Consider the following 20,230-nt stretch of genomic DNA (forward strand, 5'->3'; position numbering starts at 1 on the left):
CAGCGGGCATTCTCCTTGGAGACTGCTGCAGCAAATGCACCGGAAACTCCCTCTGTGATGCCCTTTACAACTGCTTGGGTCATTGTGTTTTCTGCAGATGTGTGTCGTGTACAGCTATCATTTGTTCTATTGTGGGTTCTGTGTCCATGGGTAGGGCCCTCAAGATATTCTTACATTTTTCATTAGCATTTACCATGGCAAGTTTGCCCAAAAGTTCTTTTTGTCCATCTGGACTTTCTATCTGTTTCTCTAAGCTAGCTTTTAAACAATCAACAAACTGAATGAAGCTTTCATTTGCTGACTGTTTGATGTTAGAGAAATACTGTGTGGGAACAGAATCATCAGGAGTAAGGAGCAGCGATGTTTTAGCTGCAATGGCTATGTCTTGTAATGCTACTTCAGGTAAGGTTGTAGCTTGATCTGAGGGTTTTTGGAGGTCACCTTCTCCAGCCAGTTGTCCTATTGTCCAATCTGTCTGATTTGCATCTTTAGCATAAGTGTCAGACAGTGTTTTTAAATGTCTTTTCCAATGCCTTTCCCATAACATATATTCGGCAGGGGAAAGGACGCAATTAATAATGTTTTTAATATCATGTGGTACTAACGTATAGGCAGAGAAAGTGGCTTCCAATAAGTTTCTAAAGAAATGTGACCCTCTCCCTGTCGCGACGGAGGGAGAGCCCGGACGCTCAATATGAGTGATCAACAAGCTTCCGTTTATTGATCAGTCGTGGATTACAGATGTAGTGTGACTAATGAGGCTTATGCATATTCCAAAAGGCGCAAGCTGAGTGGTTTACGGCACTGCCGCCGACCCCTCCCTCTAGTTCTACCTTTGTGGTCAGCAAGTTCCTCTTTCCCATGCCTAAGTCCCTCTTTTTCCCATGCCCCGACCATAAGCTGTCTATTGTTAACTGTACTGCTCACCAAGGCCAGCATGTCCCCGCTGTATCAGCATAAGGCCTTGGTCAGCTGCAGAGTCCATGCATCCTTTCTCACGTAGCTCAGCTATTATACAAGATGAGTGCGATATTCTGCTAAATCATGCTCTGTAAGCTGCAAAGGGTCTGCGTGTCCTCGGTCACGTAGCCAATTCTCTATAATTCCCCCGTTTCTATTAATTTGAGCGAGCAAAATGCCGTGTGTCACTTGCTCTATGCGCTTAACTAGGCAAGAGAATATTATGCGAGCAGCAAGTAAGAGCAGGAGTATAATGCATAGCCATCTAAACCCTTCTTTTATGAGTCCAAAGGCCCAGCCTCTTAAGTTCCCAAAAATTCCCTGTAACCAGCTGTCTCTTACACTATCTGTACGGTGAGCTTCTTAGTATGTTCATTAAGCCATTGCAACTGGGAATGTATTGATGAGCTGTGATCTGACAAGTTAAAGCAACACATTCCTTCAAATTCTTGGCAGCCATGGCCCTGAGCTAAGAGCAAGAAGTCGATGGCTGCACGATCTTGCAGCAAAGCGTGACGCAGACTATCTACATCTGTAGCGAGTTCGCCTAATACAATAGAAGTGGCATTTGCTTGTTTGCCTACCCAGCATGCAAGCTTTTTAAGTTGGGCGAGGGCATGTGCTGGTGTGGTTCCTGGGGCTAGGAGGGAAGCAAAAAAGACAGCAGGGCGTTCCCATAATTTTACATTGTCTTTGCAATCAGGGCCTAACTGACGAATACTTCGTTGTGATCGTCTGTGATGTTTGTGCGTGATGTTTAGGAGCTGTTGGATGCTAGGGGCAAACAACGTTAACTTCCCAAAATAGCAGGGCCCTCCCAGTGGTTTAGACGGTACCCCTGGCCATGCCCGGTCACCACAGATAAGAAAGATACCTACAGGGAGTGCTCTAGGTTTGATATGGCTTTCCTCAGGCCATATGGAATCATTACAGTAGGCTGTGCTGTTGGAATACCATGAAGTGCTCGGGCGTAGCCATGTGCTTTCGTTGATTGGCCGCCAGGGCCGCCAGGACATCCACGTATTGTTGCCTGGGAACCCACCGTGCCCAAACATAAGGCAATAGGGACCAGGCTGGGAGCCTAAGAGATCTAGCTCTTGCGGCTCGAGCACGGATGTATTAAGGCCTCGGGCGATCCTTTGCGCTTGGGCAGCTAAAGGATTCTGTTTGATTTGAAGGGTTTCGCAGATTTTAAGCACTACACGACCAGTTATCACAGTACAGAAAGCCGAGAGTGCAGCTTCTGGCTCCTGATATTCTGAGGTGTAGTTTTTAAGGCTACTGGCATCTGCTAATGGAACCCCAATAAGGCAGGTACGGAAAGGATCAGAAGGTGTAGCCAGCGACAAGCAAAAGGACTCTTGGCCTATCTGATTAGCCCACGTGACCCACATGTTCTTGCGATGATCTATTGTGATGTGAGCGTAAGCATCTACTGGCAATACTGCAAGCCCTAAAGCGATTACACATATATTCCCAATCAGAGGTTCGCACCATCCACTGTCGTGGTATTTTGATGCCATCTCGGCAGGCTTTTGGTTCCGATCACTGCGGATTGGAACTGCAGGTGGATGCGGTGCACTTCGTGGCTAACCCGCCAACGAAACTCTGCTATAACCTGTTGCTCTGCTGACTCATATAAGGTTAAGCCTTGAAAGCCAGGCAGGCCTGTCTCTTCTTGCAATGCCCTTTGCAGAGTATGTCGATTCCACTCGGCATCACATGTGAGACACCATAGGCTTCCTGTTAACTGTGCTTGGTGAACCCACCAGCTCTTGCTACACCCAGCGCACCAAATCAGTACCCACGCCCTATGTCCCACCCTCCCGCACCAACAACAGCTCTGGTTTTGGAGTCCCCCCGGGTAGTACTGCCACAGTCCGTCTAGAAGGTGAGTAGCATCCTCAATAGACTGGAACTGAGCGAGTCTACTCGGCAGGATCCCTCTCAAAGGTGCGAGGAGGGGGTCAATGGCTAGATGCAGGCGTAGTAGAACCTGGTCGGATGGTCTGATTCGTTGAAGCTCCAGCTTTGCCTGGTACCGGTTTCACCCAACGGCTGGGTATCCACTGAGGACCTGTGGGGGCAAGCACACAGACATGACCGAAATACAGAATTTCAGCAGGGCCTTGCCACAAACCCGTGGCCGTATCTCTGTAAGTAACAAAACTCCCGGTTCCCCTTTTTTCTGCCGTGGCCCCCTCCCGATGTTTTATTGCAGGAGGCTCCTTTTCATCTCCAAATATACACAAGTGATTGAGCACAAAGAGGGCTTTTGCTACTCTTTCCTTTGGGTCAGCTATGTCTTTGAATTTGGCAAGGTATCTCTTAATATTCCCGTTAGCTCTTTCAACGACAGCTTGGCCCGTAGGAGAATGTGGGATGCCCGTCGGGTGAGTGATGTTCCATGTCTGCAGAAATGTCTGGAGTGTCTTGCTGACATATGCGGGTCCATTATCTGTTTTGATCGTTTTGGGGACTCCCATGATGGCAAAACAGCTGGTTAGGTGTCTACGCACGTCTCTGGCCTTTTCTCCAGGTTGTGGTGTGGCCCAAATAAAGTGGCTATATGTGTCAATCGACACATGGAGGTATTTAAGCCTGCCGAGCTCTGGAACGTGAGTCACGTCCATTTGCCAGATCTCGTTGGCTTTCAAACCTCTGGGATTGATCCCGCACCCCACTCCCACTCCGTTGTTGTGGAAGCTGCATGTGGGGCAGGCCTTAACGATGGCCTGCACCTCTGCCACTGAAATTCCATAGCTTCGCGCGAGTCCTTTAGCATTTTGGTGGAACGTGGCATGAGCTTCTCTTGCTTGCTGGTGGAGCGATAGTGGGGGCTGAGCGATTCCTGCAACGAGTTGGTCAGCTCAATCATTTCCTTCTCCAAGGCCATCTGTTCCCATGTGGCTTCTGATGTGCAGCACTGCATATTTCTCAGTCCGTTTTGAGATTGCGATTTGCATGCTTATTAGCAGCGCCATCAGTCTTTTGTTACGAATATCACGCAGTGCTGCGTCTTCTATGTGATTCGCTATCCCTACGACGTAAAGAGAGTCTGAAACCACATTGAGCCGTGTATTCGGCCAATGGCCTAAGGCCCATGCAACGGCATACAGTTCCAAGGTTTGTAGCGAATCCTCAGGTGTTGCTTCTAAGAGTTGATGCTTCCAACTCTTGGCATCTCTCCAGGTAATTGCTGCTCTCCGTGATTTCTTTCCAGCATCGGTGAAGACCGTGAGGGCGTCTTCCAAGGGGTCTTGTACTCTCTTTGGCTGTATTAGCCACCCTTGGTTGGACATCCATGCTAATGCAGGCACTGGCAGTGGCTTTACCATCAGGGCGGGTGCTCCGGTAAGGAGGGCTTGTTGCAACTCAGGTGAGTTGAACAGGAACCATTCTAAGTCCATGGGTGGTATGGGTATCCAAATGATCCTCGGGACCGTCCCGTCAATCTGCAGGATCCTGATGCGTGCCTTGCGGATCAAATCTGCTAGTGTTGCCACCTTTTCTTGTATAGTTCTGCGGGGTTGTAATGGTGGAGCGATCCATTCTAATACCTTAAAGTCCTTGGGTGGCTCCCCCGTTTTTATTAATTTGCATTGGGTGATAGCAGCGAGTAAATGCTGTGGGCCACATAGGATGGTGACATCCAGCGGTAGGGCTGGGTTGCGGCGTGATGTGGCTCCTGTGGTGATGTTGTCTGCAATAGCTTGCAGGGTAGCCTTTTGTTTGGTAGACAGTGTGACAGATTGTGCAGGGTTGGTTCCCCGGAGAGGAGGCCGAAGTTCATTAAGCCATTCATTAGGGAAGCCGACCACGGGGCGAAGCCATTGTAGGTCTCCCATGAGCTTCTGTGCATTGTGCAGAGTACGGATGTCTGTGTGGATGGTCAGCTTCTGTGGGTGTATGGAGCTTTCTGTGATTCGCCACCCTGAATAGGTCCATGGGGCCGTGGACTGAATTTTTTCAGGTGCTATTTGCAGGCCCCGATCACTCAAGGCCTTATGCAGCATGTCTTTTTGTTGCATGGAGAATGGGGTGTCCTGGGCTAGCAGGATGTCGTCCATGTAGTGATAGATGACCATCTTGGGGAATGCCCTCCGGATAGGTTGTAGAGCAGAATCCACATAGAGTTGGCACAGCGTTGGTGAATTACGCATGCCCTGAGGAAGCACTGTCCATTCAAACCGCTGGGCAGGTGCCTCCCTGTTGATAGCTGGTAGCGTGAAGGCAAACCTTTGCTTATCGTTGTCATGCAGGGCAATAGTGAAGAAACAGTCTTTGAGGTCGACTATCAATAGCGACCATTCAACAGGTAGCATGGATGGGTTGGGCAGGCCTGGTTGCAGTGCCCCCGTGTCATGCATCTGCTGGTTCACTGCTCGGAGGTCATGCAATAATCGATATTTACCAGATTTCTTTTTGATAACAAAGATTAGGGTATTCCATGGGCTTGTTGAAAGCCTTAAATGTCCTTGGTTGAACTGTTCCTGCACCAGGGCATGTGCTTGTTCCAGACTTTCCCTTTTTAAGGGCCACTGCTCCACCTTTACCGGCTTGTCTGTCTTCCACCGGATCGGGATTGGGAAAGTCCAAGCAATGGCCACTCCTAAAAATGTGCATCGGTTGTGAGCACCATGCCCATCTGGGCTAGAATGTCCCGTCCCACCAGGGCTGCGACACCGATTGGCAGTGGGATGATAGATACACAGCAACTGATCACTTGCTCAGCTATAGTCCATTGCAGGAGAGGGGATTTGCGAGCAGTGGTGAGTCCCCCGACTCCTGTCACTGTAGCTCCGGAGTCAAAGGTGGGCCAGTGCTGAGGCCAGTGGTGGCTGCTGATGATGGAGACGTCAGCACCTGTATCCAGCAATGCTGTGATAGAAATGCTCTGTCCCTGGTATGATACTGCCACCGTGCAGCGTGGTCTGTGTTGCAGGCTGACTGTGAGCATTGCTGCAGGCCCTGTGGAACCGAAACCTCCCTCCCCCCTCGGGGTGGAGCTTTTTGGTTCTAGTTCTCTGGTAAGCGCAGGCAATGGGATTAATTGTGCAAATCGGGTGCCCTTTTCAATGAACATTGGTGGGAAAAGGGTCTGCACCATCATGTGTATTTCTCCGGTATAGTCCGCATCGATAACTCCGGTAAGTATTTGTAATCCGTTCATAGTGGCAGATGAACATCCAATCAAGAGTGCTCCAACTGCCTTCCCCTTTATAGTCAAAGGTCCTTTAATTCCTGTGGGGAGGCGTTGTGGCCGATTGTCTGTAAGGGTACAGTCTATTGTGGTTGCCAGGTCCAAGCCGAGGCTCCCTCGGGTTGCAGGCTGGAGAAGAAAGGGTTGTTCAGCGGAGCGGGTGGCGAGTGGGCGTGGCTCCCCTGTGCTGCTGGATATGCTGCCGCTTTTGGTGTCATCGCGGGGCGGGCTTTCCCGCTCGGTTTCCCGTTTCCCGACTTTGCAGCGCGGCAGGCAGCAGTGGCATGGGTATCAGAGTGGCAATTCTGGCACCAGACTTTGCCAGAGTTACAGTCTCTTCTCATGTGGCCAGAAACGCCACAACGAAAGCACCGTAGCCGGGTGGCTTGTCGCAGGAGCCGCTGGCTTTGCAAAGGGGCAAGAGCAGCTAGAACCTGATTCTGGGACGCTTCAGCCTGCTTCTGGGATGCCTCAGCCTGCTTTTGAATCCCTGTCCCTAGTTCTTTTATGGCATTGACAAGCATTGCTTGTGGGCCTGCAGGGACTTGTGACATTCTCTCTAGGGCTTCTTCGATAGTCCAAGTCCCAGGTAAAGTGACTAGTACGCTACGCGCGGAGGAGTTGCAGTTTTGGATGGCACATTGTTTTAGCAAGGCACCATGCAGAGCTTCTGGAACCCCAGCTGCGATAATAGCGCTTGCTACTCGATCGATAAAGGTACCAAATGGTTCTTCCCGCCCTTGTCTAATGCCCATATATGATGGTATTCCCCCTGGTGGCTTTATCTGGCCTAACGCTAGCCGAGCTAGTCGCATTGCTTCCCGTACCTTGTCAGGTCCCATGCAAGCTTGTGCCTTTGTACGAGTATACGCTCCCAGCCCCATTAGCTCATCTAAAGTAACTCCATGCAGCGGGTCTCCTGCTCCTCGCTGAACTGCTACCGATTGTTGGCAAGCAGCCTGCCAATATGTTCCAAACAACATACACTGATGTTGCGTTAGTATCAGCTTGGTGATACTGCGAATATCGTTTGGCAACAGCAGCGTGGAGCCCCACATAAAGTCTAGCATTTGGCGAGTTGGTTCCCCCTTTATTCCCGACTCATTAACAGTGGCACGAAGTTGCGTGAGCAGTTTCCAACCTAAGGGTTGAACTGTAACAGTAACTTGACCTTGGGCAATAGGGGCTGAGTATGTAACCGGGAAGGCTTGTGCAAGCTCTCTAGCGGTATCTGGGTCTCCCTCAGTGGCAATATTTTTTGCAACTTCTCGCCAGAAGTCATCTCGCTCTTTTGCAAATCTTTGACCCTTCTGCAAAAACGGATTAGTCTCTGCAGGGAGCTCAGCATTAGAATGCTCCGTTTGGGGTACAGGCAGCCAGCCTTCCTCCTGAGACTGTTGCTCTGATTGCTCTGGGGGGGCAGATGGCACTGGGTCAGGCTCTGGCGATGGAGGTCGCGCACGAACCACACTGGGGGAGGGGGGATGGTGTGCGGTTTCCAGTGGGGTAAAGCTCGATGTGGAATTTCCTGTTTGCATTGTAAACGAGGTCACGGAAGGGGGCAGCGGGCAGCTGCTCTCTTCCCTGTCCCGTTCCCTATCCCGTGGCGCACCCAAACGCTATGAAGCTGCAACGGCAGCTTTTTGCTCTGCTTCATGCTGTGCTAAGGCATTTATGACCGCTCGCCACGGTTTCATTAGCTTTTTGGCTGTTTTATCATCTTGGACAACTGCGTCAAAAAGCTTATCCCCAAATGCTCTCCACTTCTCCTTCTCAAAGACTTCATTAGCATCAATAAAGCAACTCTTAGCAACTGCATATGTTAATAGTCCAGGGAGATCCTTTTTGCAATCTATCCCTGGGGTGCTCCGCTTTTCTAAAAAGCATTTGAGCAAATCATACACCGCTTGTCTATTAGCCATACCTAAACGTCAGCGCTGTTGCAGCCTTTGCAAGACCTCGGCGGTGCGTGACCAGCAGGACCCTCTGTAGGTGCTCCTGGGCTCTGAGGAACAGCCTCTTTCAGCTTCCCAAGCTGCTCTGGGACCAATGCGGGATCCATCGCGCCGTGGCCGCAGGATTTCCCTCTTTAGGGTCCCTGTTGTTCGGGCGCCATTATGTCGCGACGGAGGGAAGGCCCGGACGCTCAATATGAGTGATCAACAAGCTTCCATTTATTGATCAGTCGTGGATTACAGATATAGTGTGACTAATGAGGCTTATGCATATTCCAAAAGGCGCAAGCTGAGTGGTTTACGGCACTGCTGCCGACCCCTCCCTCTAGTTCTACCTTTGTGGTCAGCAAGTTCCTCTTTCCCATGCCTAAGTCCCTCTTTTTCCCATGCCCCGACCATAAGCTGTCTATTGTTAACTGTACTGCTCACCAAGGCCAGCATGTCCTCACTGTATCAGCATAAGGCCTTGGTCAGCTGCAGAGGGTCTATGCATCCTTTCTCACGTAGCTCAGCTATTATACAAGATGAGTGCGATATTCTGCTAAATCATGCTCTGTAAGCTGCAAAGGGTCTGCGTGTCCTCGGTCACGTAGCCAATTCTCCACATCCTCTGTCCTCGTCCCACGCTGGGAGATGTCTGTCCTCCTTGTCCCATGCTGCTGGAGCCTCGCTGTCCTCGTCCAACACCGGGTGATGTCCACCATCCTCGCCCCACACCACAGGAGCTTCACTGTTGTATTCCCAAACCGTGGGATGTTTGCCCTCATCTCCCGGGACAGAGGGAGGTTCACCATCATCCCCCAGAACACCGGGAAGTTCACTGCTGTCTTCCTCCTCTTTGGACTCCTCTTTGGAAGCAGAGGGAGCCAGAGGAGGAGCTGATGCTGCTTTTGTGCCCTGTGGACAGATGGTAGCGTGAGGGACGGGAAGTTCTCTCTCAGTTATTGCCTTATTTATCCTCAGCTACACATCCAGCTGCACTAAAGCAGGAATGGGATTCGGAGCTGTTCAAACTAGGAATGGGCTAAAGTCGACATTGCCACTTATTGCTGGGCATTCCATATTCCACCGTGGCTAAAGCCAGCAAGCAATCTTCTGCCTGCAAAACCAGACCTGCAGCTCTTCACAAGCTCTTCAGCAGAGAAGGAGAAAAGTGCCAGGGATCCCTTTGCTGCTGCTGCTGCTGCAAAGACACTGGCAGGAACTTTCCTTCAGCCTCCCAGGCTGGCGCTCGACTGCCACACGCCAAGCTCACAACTCTCTGCACAATTCCGACCACCAAAGGTTCCTTTCCCACTCACTGAAGGAGGAGCTGCTCGGGATCCACGCGTGAGGTGCCCTGCAACGGGACAGGGAACACGAACCAGATGCTGTTAGGAAAAACCTGCCCGTGGTGGGAACTCCCACGGAGCAAGGCAACCCCGAGAGAGCATTTTGCTTCCACAACATCCCTCCAGGAGCCACAGTCCCTTTGCACAGCAAGCAAGAGAACAGCACAGAATCCTGGGCTGTGTCAGCTCTTGGCTGGAGCAGCCACCGGAGGGAGTTGCAGGCTCCGCTGGCACAGACTCTGCGCTTGAGGGAACAGAACCCCCCCGGCTCCATTGCAAATGCTGTGCACGCCCCGCTGGCTGCAGACACCCCCTTTTTCAGCTGCAGCTGCTGGCAGGAGCTCTCCCAAACCAACGGTGTCTTAATGGCAATTTGGTTACAAAGGCAGCTCAGTTCCAGTGGGAGAACAGAAAGCACCCAGCAAGCCCGAAGGCACCGATGCTGCACCCAGGGAAAACCTCGACTTACGTGCCAAGTGGGCTAAAAAATAGCCCGAATAAGCCACAGAGTACAGAGTGCAAACTGCAGCAACCGCTTGCTGGATCATTTTGGCCGTGCTGCACACGTCGCAGACTGTACCCCTGCAAGCACAGAAGGACACCCGTCAGGGGCTGGGCTGGCTGCTGAGAATGCCTCGGGCAGGAGGATCCTCCGGCAACCAGCGGGCGCCCAGAGCCGCTCTGGACACTGAGGGCTCCGTGCCCCGCAGCAACGGGAACACGGCGAGGACGCGGCAGCGTTCCCGTGACATCACAGCAGCAGCTCACGCAAGAACCGCCTGGAAGGTTCTCCTCTGTCACAAAGGAGCACAAAGGATCCTCCCGGGGCACAGCCTGTTGCTCAAAGGATCCAAGAGGAACCCAGAAAATGCAGCACACAAGGACAGCCCATAGCCAAGCCTGAACACTGAGGAGGAACGAGGACAGGACCAAACCAAAGGAATCACGGCCTTTAGTCACTGATGCTGCTGACTAAAACCAGCAAGGATTGTTCCGTCTGGGATCTCTGTTCTAGTTCTAGAAACAAGCAAAGTTCTCCGCTCTAAATATACAGAAAGCAGGAACTGGGGAGGAGGCGGGATGAGGAAGGAGGAGAACAGCAGGAGGTGGAGGAGAGAGGAAAAGGAGGAGCAGGAGGAGGAGGAGCAGGAACAGGAATGGAAGGAGAAGCAGGAGGTTCCAGTGCCCGCTGTGTCCGCAGCACTCCCGGCCCCGGGAGCGTCCCCCCACGGCATCCTGCAGGTGGCTGGGGAGGGGGAGCTCGTCCCGAATCTATCAGGGGGTCCCTGAGAGGGTTTTTTTACTGGGGAGTGTTTGGAGCTGGCAGATTGCAGAACCCAAATATCTTTTAGTGTCCTGGGAGAGTTTTTTTGTGTGTGTGTGTATGTTTGGATCTTTCCGGACCCCAAAGCTGAGCCCCTTGGGGGGATCATGTCCCCTTACATCAGCCAATACACACAGAGGAGAGGCCCTTCCGCTGCCCTGAGTGTGGGAAGGGTTTCAACCACAGCTCAACACCACCGGAGGCACCGCTAAGGGAAGCCCTGCGAGTGCCCCGAGTGCGGGAAGAGCTTCGTGCGCTGCTCCAGCTCCATCCCCCGTGGGAGGATCGGCGTTGGATGATCCCCAGTGACCCCCGTGGGGCAGAGCCCTGGTGACCCCCGTTCCGGGTGATCCCCGCTGGGTGGGGGGAAGGTGTTGGAGAGATTTCTTTGCCTTCTCCTTGTGCTGCTGGGATTTGGTTGGTAATAAATTCCCTCCCTGTGCCCAGGCTGGCTCTGTTGTGCCCGTGCCAGTGCTCGGGGCGGGATCTCTCCCGGTCCTTCTCTCAGCTCCTGGGCCTTTCCTTGTATTTCCTGTCCCTGTGCAGTAGCAGAGGGCAGGGACAGAGCGGTTTTGGTGTCTCCCGGCATCCAGGCAGGGCCAGCCCAGCCCCGGGGGTTGGGAGGAGCTTGTGGGGGTCCCCCGTTTTTGGGACATTCCCGCTCGAGGAGGTAGAACTGGGAGGAGGGAGGCCTGGAGGGAAGTTGTTTTTAAGGGTCTTCTTTTACTTCTCATTTTTCTGCTCGGAGTTTGTTAGCAATAAATTCAATTCATATCTCCAGTTTCGAGCCTGTTTTGCCTGTAACTGTGTTTGATGAGGGATCTCTCCCGGTCCTCATCTCAGCTCATGAGCCCTTGGTTAAATTTTCTGTCCCCTGTCCGGCTGTGGAGGGCAGGGAGAGAGCGGCTGTGGTGGGTACCTGACATCGGGCCAGCGTCCCCCCACTCCAATGGGACATGTTCCTGTGTGGCCCTGGGCTATGGTGCCACTGTTGCTGTTGCTTTTGTCTTCCTTATGATTTTATCTTTTGCATGAAATGCTTGTGCAGTGCCCTCGCTGTCCCTTGTGTCCCCTGGGCACCGACAGCCCCGGCCCTTGCCCTGCTCCCCCTCCCACGTTCCATCCCGGCTGGCGGAGCCTTGGAGGGGTCGTGGGGCCGTGGGGCTGCCCCGGGGGCTGCGCCCCGAGCCGGGGCCCCTTCCCAGTGCTCCCAGTCTGCCCATCCAGCCTGGAGCAGCCAGCGAGGGCTTCAGCTGGGGCGGCAGAGAGGCGCTGCTGGGGGGTCCCACCTCCGCTTGGCTTGGGCTGTTCTTCCCAAGCTGGGCATAAACGACTTTGGGAGTTTTCTGCCACAAATCTCTCCCCTCGTGCACTCAGCCAAAGGAGTTTGGGGCGGTTTTCCCTTTCTCGGGGAAATCAAAGCCATGCACTGATGCTCCGAATTAGGGGCGGGAGTAGCGAGGCTGCAGGGCTTCCCAAGGAGCCGGAGGCACCCGACACGCAGGGCTGGGCAGGTCGGGCCGGGAGCAGCGGAGAGCTTTGTTTCTCTTCTCAGCTGAATGGCGGCTCGGGCCGGGCCCGTTCCAGGGCTGCTCCTCAGCTGCGGCTTTCCCCTCACGCAGCCCGGGGGGCGCTGGGAGCGCGGGGCGGGGCTGGGCCGTGTGCAGAGCCCGCCCCTCGCTCCGATTGGGCGGTGCTGCCGTCAGTCGTGGTTCTGGCGCGCTGATTGGTCGGAGCGGGGAGCAGCCCGGGCCCGGAGCCGCCGGCAGGGCGGCCGTGGCGCAGCAGAGGCGCCATTGGCGGAGCGTCTGTGCGGGCCCGGGAGCGGCGGCGGCGGCCGGAGCCCGGTGAGGCGGCGGCGGAGCTCGGAGGCGGCCCCAGCGCAGGTGGGAGCCGCGCTCGGTTCTGGCGGGGCTCGGGGCTGGCTGCGGGCGGAGGGGGCGGCAGGGGGCTGTGGCGGGTTCGTTGTGCCGTGTGGGCGCCGTGTTCGCCCTGGCGTGAGGGCGCTGCGGGAGCGGCTGCCCGCGGTCTCCTTCCCGCTGCTGCCTCGGCAGGAGCCGGTGCCGGAGCAGCGCTGGCTCGTCCCGGCTGCTGTGGGTAGGACAGAGGTGGCTGCCCCGTGGCCGGCAGTGTGCGGGAAAGTTCCCGTGGCCAGAGGTTTGTGTCCCCAGAGGAGCCGGAGGAGTCGTGTAAAAGTAACTTTATTCCCGGACAAAGGGAGAGGCCACGGGGCATTTCCCGTGGGGTCTGTCCAAGTGTTGGAGGACGCAGCCTCCTTTTTATGCCGATTTGCCCGGCCGCATCTCCGTGTCCCTTTCCGCAGTGGCTGAGGTCCTTGGAAGGTACAGACTTCCCGATCCGCCTGCTGCATGTGCCCCTTAATGTGCACCCCCACTTTGTATAACATCCGATATTCATGGCTCTGTGAAGTTTTATTTCCTTTGTTCTCTGTTTCACCACTTTTTCTTGGCCATCTCTTTGCCAAGAGCACTTTGAGTCATTTAATTTTCCACAACCTGATGGTCCTTCTGCTGGAAGAGAATCTGATGGCATCCCAGGGTGAAATGTGGCGTTGCTCATGGGAGTGGATTGGTGGGTGAGAAGGTCAGGAGCTGGAGCTGTGTGCTTGGTTATGATTTGGAGGACAGCTTGTAATCTAACGATGCATTGAAATGATCAGTGGGTTCTCTGGCACCTGGTATGAATTTGTTTGGGTTCCCAGGGGCTGCTCCATGGTGTTGTAGGATTTGTTCTGGTGGCCGTTCATCTTTTCCCCATTTTTGGGCGTTCTCTCCAGCCAGGGATGCATCAATTGACCGCTTTTCTGTGATTAATCATCACATCCTTGGATTCCCAAGTGATTTCGCTGACCTTGTGTCAGCAAAAGCAGCCCAGTGGTCAAACCCACCCTGTATAACACAGAGAGTGCCAGCAGATGTTGGAGTGGGGAGAGGGATGATTCCCCCCCGCTTTTGTGAGTGAAGTTCTCCCAACATTCTCCGTTTGCTGTTTTCCTTTTCAGCTTCAGGGATTTCTGTTGCAGAGTCAGAGATGCTCAGTGTGGGCTCTGCCTTTAGCGATGCAAATTCCGTCAGTGCAGGGAGGCAGAGCTTGGGGTGAGGGGCAGAGGGAATCAGCCCAATTCCTGTGGCAGGCAAGGAGAGCCTGGGACATTGTGCACACTTCCCGCAGCAGAGTTAATTTGCATTTCTAAAGCTCCTCTGCTGGCTGCCTGGAAGGAAGCTTCTCCTCCAGGGCAGCCATCAAATTATTCACAAGTGCCCCCCGCAAAAGCGGCTTTTTTCCCCCCCTTTTTTTAAAAAATATTTTATTAACTGTTTGTGAGTTAAAGGGTCAGTTTTAAAGCTCTTCCAGTTTTGCAAAATGCAACCTACAGGTGAACATTAAAAAACCCATTCCGAAATTCTGCCATCACTAACAGCCACACACACACGTATACAAATAAGCCCCAAAGCAATAAAGATTTTTGGTTCTTCTCCTTGGACTAAAAATTGACTCTCACACGTTTGGCCCAGACCCAACTGACAATATCAAAGTAGTATTATTAAGAAAAAAACATTCTAATGGTGCAATCTTGTCACTGAAACTGTGGGAAGAACAAAAACTCTACAACAACCTTTTTAGTATTAGAGGATCAAGGCATTACTTTATTCTGGCCAGGATGTGCAACAGAAATCATTTCATGGACACGTAACCCGGGTGTGCAGAGAAAATCATTCCATGGCACACGAGTTTTACTCGATTTTTCCTCAACTTTATACAGTCTAAACCCATAGAAATCCGTCGGTTTAATGTTCATTGGTTCCAAGTTGGGTAGTTCTTAGTATTTGGTTTCCTATTGGCCCCGGATTGCTTGGCCTCTGATGTTAATTAGGTGCACACTCCTTGATTTCCTTCTCAGCCTTTTCCAGAGCAGGGGTCTCCAGCTGTGCCGGGGGCAGTGTCTGGGGTAGCTGTTCCTTGGTGTTTGCTGATGGGCGTTGATGTTTTGTTGATGGGCGTTATCTTTTGGGTATCTTTTGGGCTCTTCCCAGTCTGTTGAGATGTTAAGCTCATCTCTGTTGAGTGGTGTAACATCCCTTAACAAACACTTTAAATTCCTTTCGCCAAGGCAGAGGCAAACCAAGCCTGAGTAGAGAAATAAAATTTTAAAGCAATTCTGAACTTGGTATATTTTCCATCAATCGAATCCCGCCCAGCCCAGAGTGTGAGTGTAACTGAGAGCCAGAGTGGAATTCTCCCGCTGTCTCGCGCAGCAGCTGTGGCGAGTGCAGGCACAGAAAGCTCTGAAGGTCGCCCGGTGCCAGCGAGGATTGGCCCCCAGTGCCTGGAGATGCCAGAGGAGGTGCCCAGCCAGACTATTTCAGCAGAGGATCTGTGGGCAGCCCCCGGGGCTTCCCCCGCTGTGGAGCCCTGGCTGCTGCTGCGGCCCCTTCTGTGCAGGGTCAGTGGCGGCCTCGCATGGTCCTCCTGCAGCCGGGGAGTGCAAATCCGCGGGGCTTCAGAGAGCTTGAGGCGAGGGTGAGGGGTCCCCCCGTGTTCAGCTGTGCTGGCGGCTGTTTCTGTGCTCGGGGACACTTGGAATGGGCCACGCCCTTGGCCACCAGTGGTGCTTCTTTGCGCTCCTCAGGCAGGACCCGATGTCCTGGTTGGATGTTGTGGGCAGCAAAGTCCCCAGGCAGGGTCTGTGCCAGCCGAGCTTCCTGTGGAAGAGATTTCACAAGAGACAGGATTGTGGCCACAGACTGCTTGAAACAGACATCCCTGGTCTCCACCCCCCACTAGGTCGAGAATTTCCAGGGGGAGGAATTGGAAACATCAATTCCAGGGGAGATAATTGAATATCTGCCCTGGGTCTGGCTCTTCTTCGTGCCAAAGCCAACGGCAGCAGCCGTAGCCGTGGCATCTTGGTTTCTCTCAGCAGCTTCAGAAGGTGTTTCTTTATTTCCCCATTCATTCTTTCCACCCGACCTGAGCTCTGGGGTTACCAGGGGGTTTGGAGGTGCCACTGTGTTCCTAAAGCAGCCAGAACGGCCTGAAGGATCTTTCCTGTAGAATGAGTTCCCGTGTCTGAGTGTATTTTCTGGGAGGGCCAGGGCAGGAGGCTCAGTTAATCTGCTTTTGAAGCCTTGAAACTTGTGCTTTCCTTCTGGTGTCCATGATGGGGTTTCTTGGCTGGCAGGAGAGGAGTGTTGTAGGGAGAGATGCCTGGCTCCAGAAGCGCTGCCTTTAGCAGGGACTCAGTAAGAGGCTGTAACCCCTCCCTTGCCTCCCTTGGAACAGGGTATTGCTTTTAGACACCACTTGTCCTGGTTGCTTCAAAGGAATTTGGAGAGGCTCCATATCTAATTTTGCCTATTTCCCTAGGGCTGCCCACACTTCTGGGTTCCCTTCAGCAGAGGCCTTGGCAGACATTTGACACCAAGGTACAGCAGCATTAGCCTCTGTATCTCCTTTGACAATATGAATTTGCATTCCCACTTTAGCCATCAAATCCCTTCCCAGTAAATTACAATCACAAATAGGAACAAACAGAAATTGATGCATTTCAAACCCATCCCCCACATCTACTGATAGTGGTTGAATAAAACACCCCTGCTCATCTTTCCCACTTATTGCCTGAATAATGAAAGAACTTCTTGACAATTTCCCCCCTTAGGTCTCAGATTCGGAGTGGATCGAGAGGCCCCTGTGTCCATCAGGAGCGGCCTCGTCTCGATGCAGAGGCGCCCTGAATGTTCTCAAGGGCTCTGGTGCGGTGGGTCCCTGGTGTGCTGGGAGCTCTGAGAGCCCTGACAATCCATGTCCATCAGGGGTGGACTTGCTGGTGCTGAGGGTGCTGCTGTCTGTGCTTGCAGTGTCCTTGTGGCCTGCAGCTGGAGCCCTGATTCCTTGGCAGGGGCTGTTTGGGTGGGCTCTGCCGTGCCGAGGAGGGCAATGCCTGTGCCAGGTGCTTGTGGCCGCCGCCGTCCCCTGGGTGCTGGGGCCCCCTTGGGCCCTGCGGTTCATCCCTGGGGGGCTGTAGAAACTCTGCCATGGCCTTTGCCTTCACCTTGGCCTTTTGCTCATCCCTTCTTGCATTCCCCTGCTGAGCCTTTCTGGCCAAGTGCTGCAGGGGCTTCTTGTGCCTCTCCTGCAGCCCCCTCAGTGCCTGTGGGTGCTCATCCTCTGACAGCTGCTGAGCTTTCTGCACAATCATTCGTTTCTCCAGTGACCCAAACAAGATCGATGAAAGAAAATCCTGATCCTTCCACATCCCGCAGCCTCCTGGGGGCCGGGGGCCAGTGCCGGCCCTGCCCGGGGGGTGTTGGGGTCAGGCAGTGCCCGGCGCTGAGCCCCGGCTGCCCCACAGCCCCGGCCCGGCCCCGCAGCTCCCCACAGGCCCCCAGCCCGTGCTGCCCTGTCCTGCTGCTCCCCCCCACAGAGAAACCCCCTGAAATCCTGAACTTCTTTGTTTTCCTGTCCTGGAGACCAGGGTTACAAAAGATTAGGATCAGCTGGCAAATTCTGAGGATAAGATGGTGCTGAAAAGCATCCCAGTCCTCACTTTTTTCTCTTCCTCCTCTTTTCCATCTTCCTTTTCCTTTCTTCCCACATGGATTCCTCCTGCTGCTGTTTGCCTTAACCATATTCCTGCACACTCCCTTCAACCAATCCCTTCCCAGCACACCAACACCATCCGTCCCCTGTTGCTGAGACCCCTTCTCGACTTCCCTTTTTACCCATGCTGGGTGTCCATGTCCTTAATTACCTCTGGGAGAATGTGCAAACTGCCTCCACCTTGTCCCCTTTTGTATAGGACACGATGTCCATGGCTCTGTTCAGGCTTTGTTGTTGTTCTGGAAGTTGAGGAATTGAGCAGGAGCTTGGCTGAGCAGCAGTGTGTGTCAATCAGTGCCATTTTGTGGAGCTGATGGTTTGTGGTGTCACTTGCTTGTGTCCAAGTCGGTGTGGCTGTGTCCGAGCAGATTGAGAGCATGTGTTTGTAGGGAGGCGTTGCTGTTGTTCCTTGGCTGGGGGTGCCCGGTTTTCGGGCCATCCCCCCTGGAGCAGGGTGTCCCCCCTTGGTGCAGGCGCGGCCCTCAGGCAGCGCTCAGCCAATCAGAAGGCGCGGCGCTGGTGAGTCAGCAGTTGCCAGGCAGAGCCGCAGCGCCCGGCGCTCCCCAGCTGGAGCCCCCGTGTGGCCCGGCCTTGGCGCCCCCCGCGAGGGGAATTTGGGGAGGTGGGAGGGGGGGAGCGCCAAGGCCGGGCCGGCCCGTGCTGTGCTGGCAGAAGTGGCTGCGGCGGGGGCCGAGTGCGGGCAGGAGCGGCCGAGAGCCCAGCGCTGCCGCAGCCCGAGCTGCCGCAGCTGCATCCCTGCTGGTGCTGTGGGATGCGAGAGCTCTGGGGGGCAGAGCGAGCCAGGGGTGGGTGCTGGGCCTGGGGGGAGGAGGAGAAAGGCTGGAGGAGCAGGGCTGGAGACCAGAATGGTGAAAGGATGGACGTGGGAGCAGCAGGTGGGATTCTGCAGAGAAGGAGTAGTGTGAGGAAGAGGAGTATGAGGAAGAGTAGGGATAGAGGCGGAGGAGGAGGAGCAGGAAGAGGAGGCACCGCAAGGTTCCAGCACTCGCTGTATCTGCAGCCTCCCCCCAGCCCCAGGAGCGTTGCCCCCCCCATCCAGCAGGTGATCAGGGAGGGGGATCCACGATTTTCCCGTGGGTGAATCTTGGTGTTTCTGAGGTTTCTTGGGCTCCATGTTGGTGCTTTGGTTTTTTTGTGGGGGCTGAATGAGTTTATATTTTGGAGGGTGCTTTATCTGAATCTTGATGTTTTGGGAGTTTTTGGTCTGTGTCTTGGTATTTGTGTGACTTTTGTGCTCAATCTTGGTGTTTTGGAGGTTTTTATGGACACAAGATGCCCCGTGATGGACCTGGGCAGGAGGAATCCCCAGCCCAAGGCGCTCACCCCTTGTTTTTTCCCCAATCCAGGATTTGTCATTCCCAAGGCGTGGCCGGATGGAGGAGGAGGAAAAGCCCCGGAGATGCCGCACGAGGAGGGGCTGCAAACGCAGCCCAGAGAGATCCAAGGAGGAAAGAGCCCCCCTGTGCCAGGAAGGCGGCCGGAGATCCAGGGGGAGCTCGGAGCTGGGGGAGAAGCCTCAGGGTGGGGAGAAGCCCCACAAGTGCTTGGAATGTGGGATGAGCTTGAGCCAGAGCTCCAGCCTGAGAGAAACCATCAGCGCATCCACACCGGGGAGAGGCCCTATGAATGTGGGGAATGTGGGAAGGGCTTCAGCCGGAGCTCCAGCCTGATCCAGCACCAGAGGATCCACACTGGGGAGAGGCCCTATGAGTGTGGGGAATGTGGGAAGGGCTTTGCCAGCAGCTCCCACCTGATGGAGCACCGGGTGGTCCACACCAGGGAACGGCCCTATGAGTGCTTGGATTGTTGGAAGAGCTTCAGCCGGAGCTCTGACCTGCGGATACACCAGCGCACCCACACTGGGGAGAGGCCCTACAAGTGTTCTGAGTGTGGGAAGAGGTTTCACAGGAGCTCCATTCTCCTTGTACATCAGCGCATTCACACGGATGAGAGGCCCTTCCGCTGCCCCAAGTGCAGGAAGGGCTTCAAACGCAACTACACCCTCATCATCCACCGGCGCATCCACACCGGGGAGAGGCCCTACGAGTGTCCCCAGTGTGGGAAGAGCTTCTCCAGGAGTTTTACCTTGACCAAACACCAACGGAGGCACCGCTAAGGGAAGCCCCGCGAGTGCCCTGAGTGCGGGAAGAGCTTCGTGCACTGCTCCAGCTCCATCCCCCGTGGGAGGATCGGCGTTGGATGATCCCCAGTGACCCCCGTTGGGCAGAGCCCTGGTGACCCCCGTTCCGGGTGATCCCCACTGGGTGGGGGGAAGGTGTTGGAGAGATTTCTTTGCCTTCCCCTTGTGCTGCTGGGATTTGGTTGGGAATAAATTCCCTCCGTGTGCCCAGGCTGGCTCTGTTGTGCCCGTGCCGGTGCCCGGGGCGGGATCTCTCCTGCTCCTTCTCTCAGCTACTGGGCCTTTCCTTGCATTTCCTGTTGAAACATAGATTTAGAGGAAACAAAGATTTTAGTCATAGGCTTGGGATTTCAGTTGTAGGCTTGGGCCCAGTGAGGGTTAATCAAAATAGTTAGGCGAGCTGGACTTGAAATAGAGTTTTAGGTGTTAGTAACTGATTACCAAATAACTGATGATCTGTCATTTGCATGTTTGTTTAGCTGTGCTTAGAATAAGGAGCAGAAACATTGATAAGTTGGTGTATAGAATAAAGACAATTACCAATTTCCTCCCTTTGTAGGAGCCCATCCAAAAGTCATGCAAGAGGAAACTTACAGGTCACTAAAGTAATTAGAATTGTTAAAACTGAGAGAAGCAAAAAGGTCAAAATGAGGAAGATGTTACTTCATTTTCTTT

The 20,230-nt window shown here is 53.9% G+C and overlaps 1 pseudogene; it reads left to right on the forward strand.

Moving 5' to 3' along the window:
• LOC125318704 overlaps positions 1-20,230 on the forward strand; it is a 69,793-nt pseudogene that overhangs the window by 13,348 nt on the left and 36,215 nt on the right.

This window comes from Corvus hawaiiensis, chromosome 31 (assembly GCF_020740725.1).
Source record: "Corvus hawaiiensis isolate bCorHaw1 chromosome 31, bCorHaw1.pri.cur, whole genome shotgun sequence".
Lineage (NCBI taxonomy): Eukaryota > Metazoa > Chordata > Aves > Passeriformes > Corvidae > Corvus > Corvus hawaiiensis.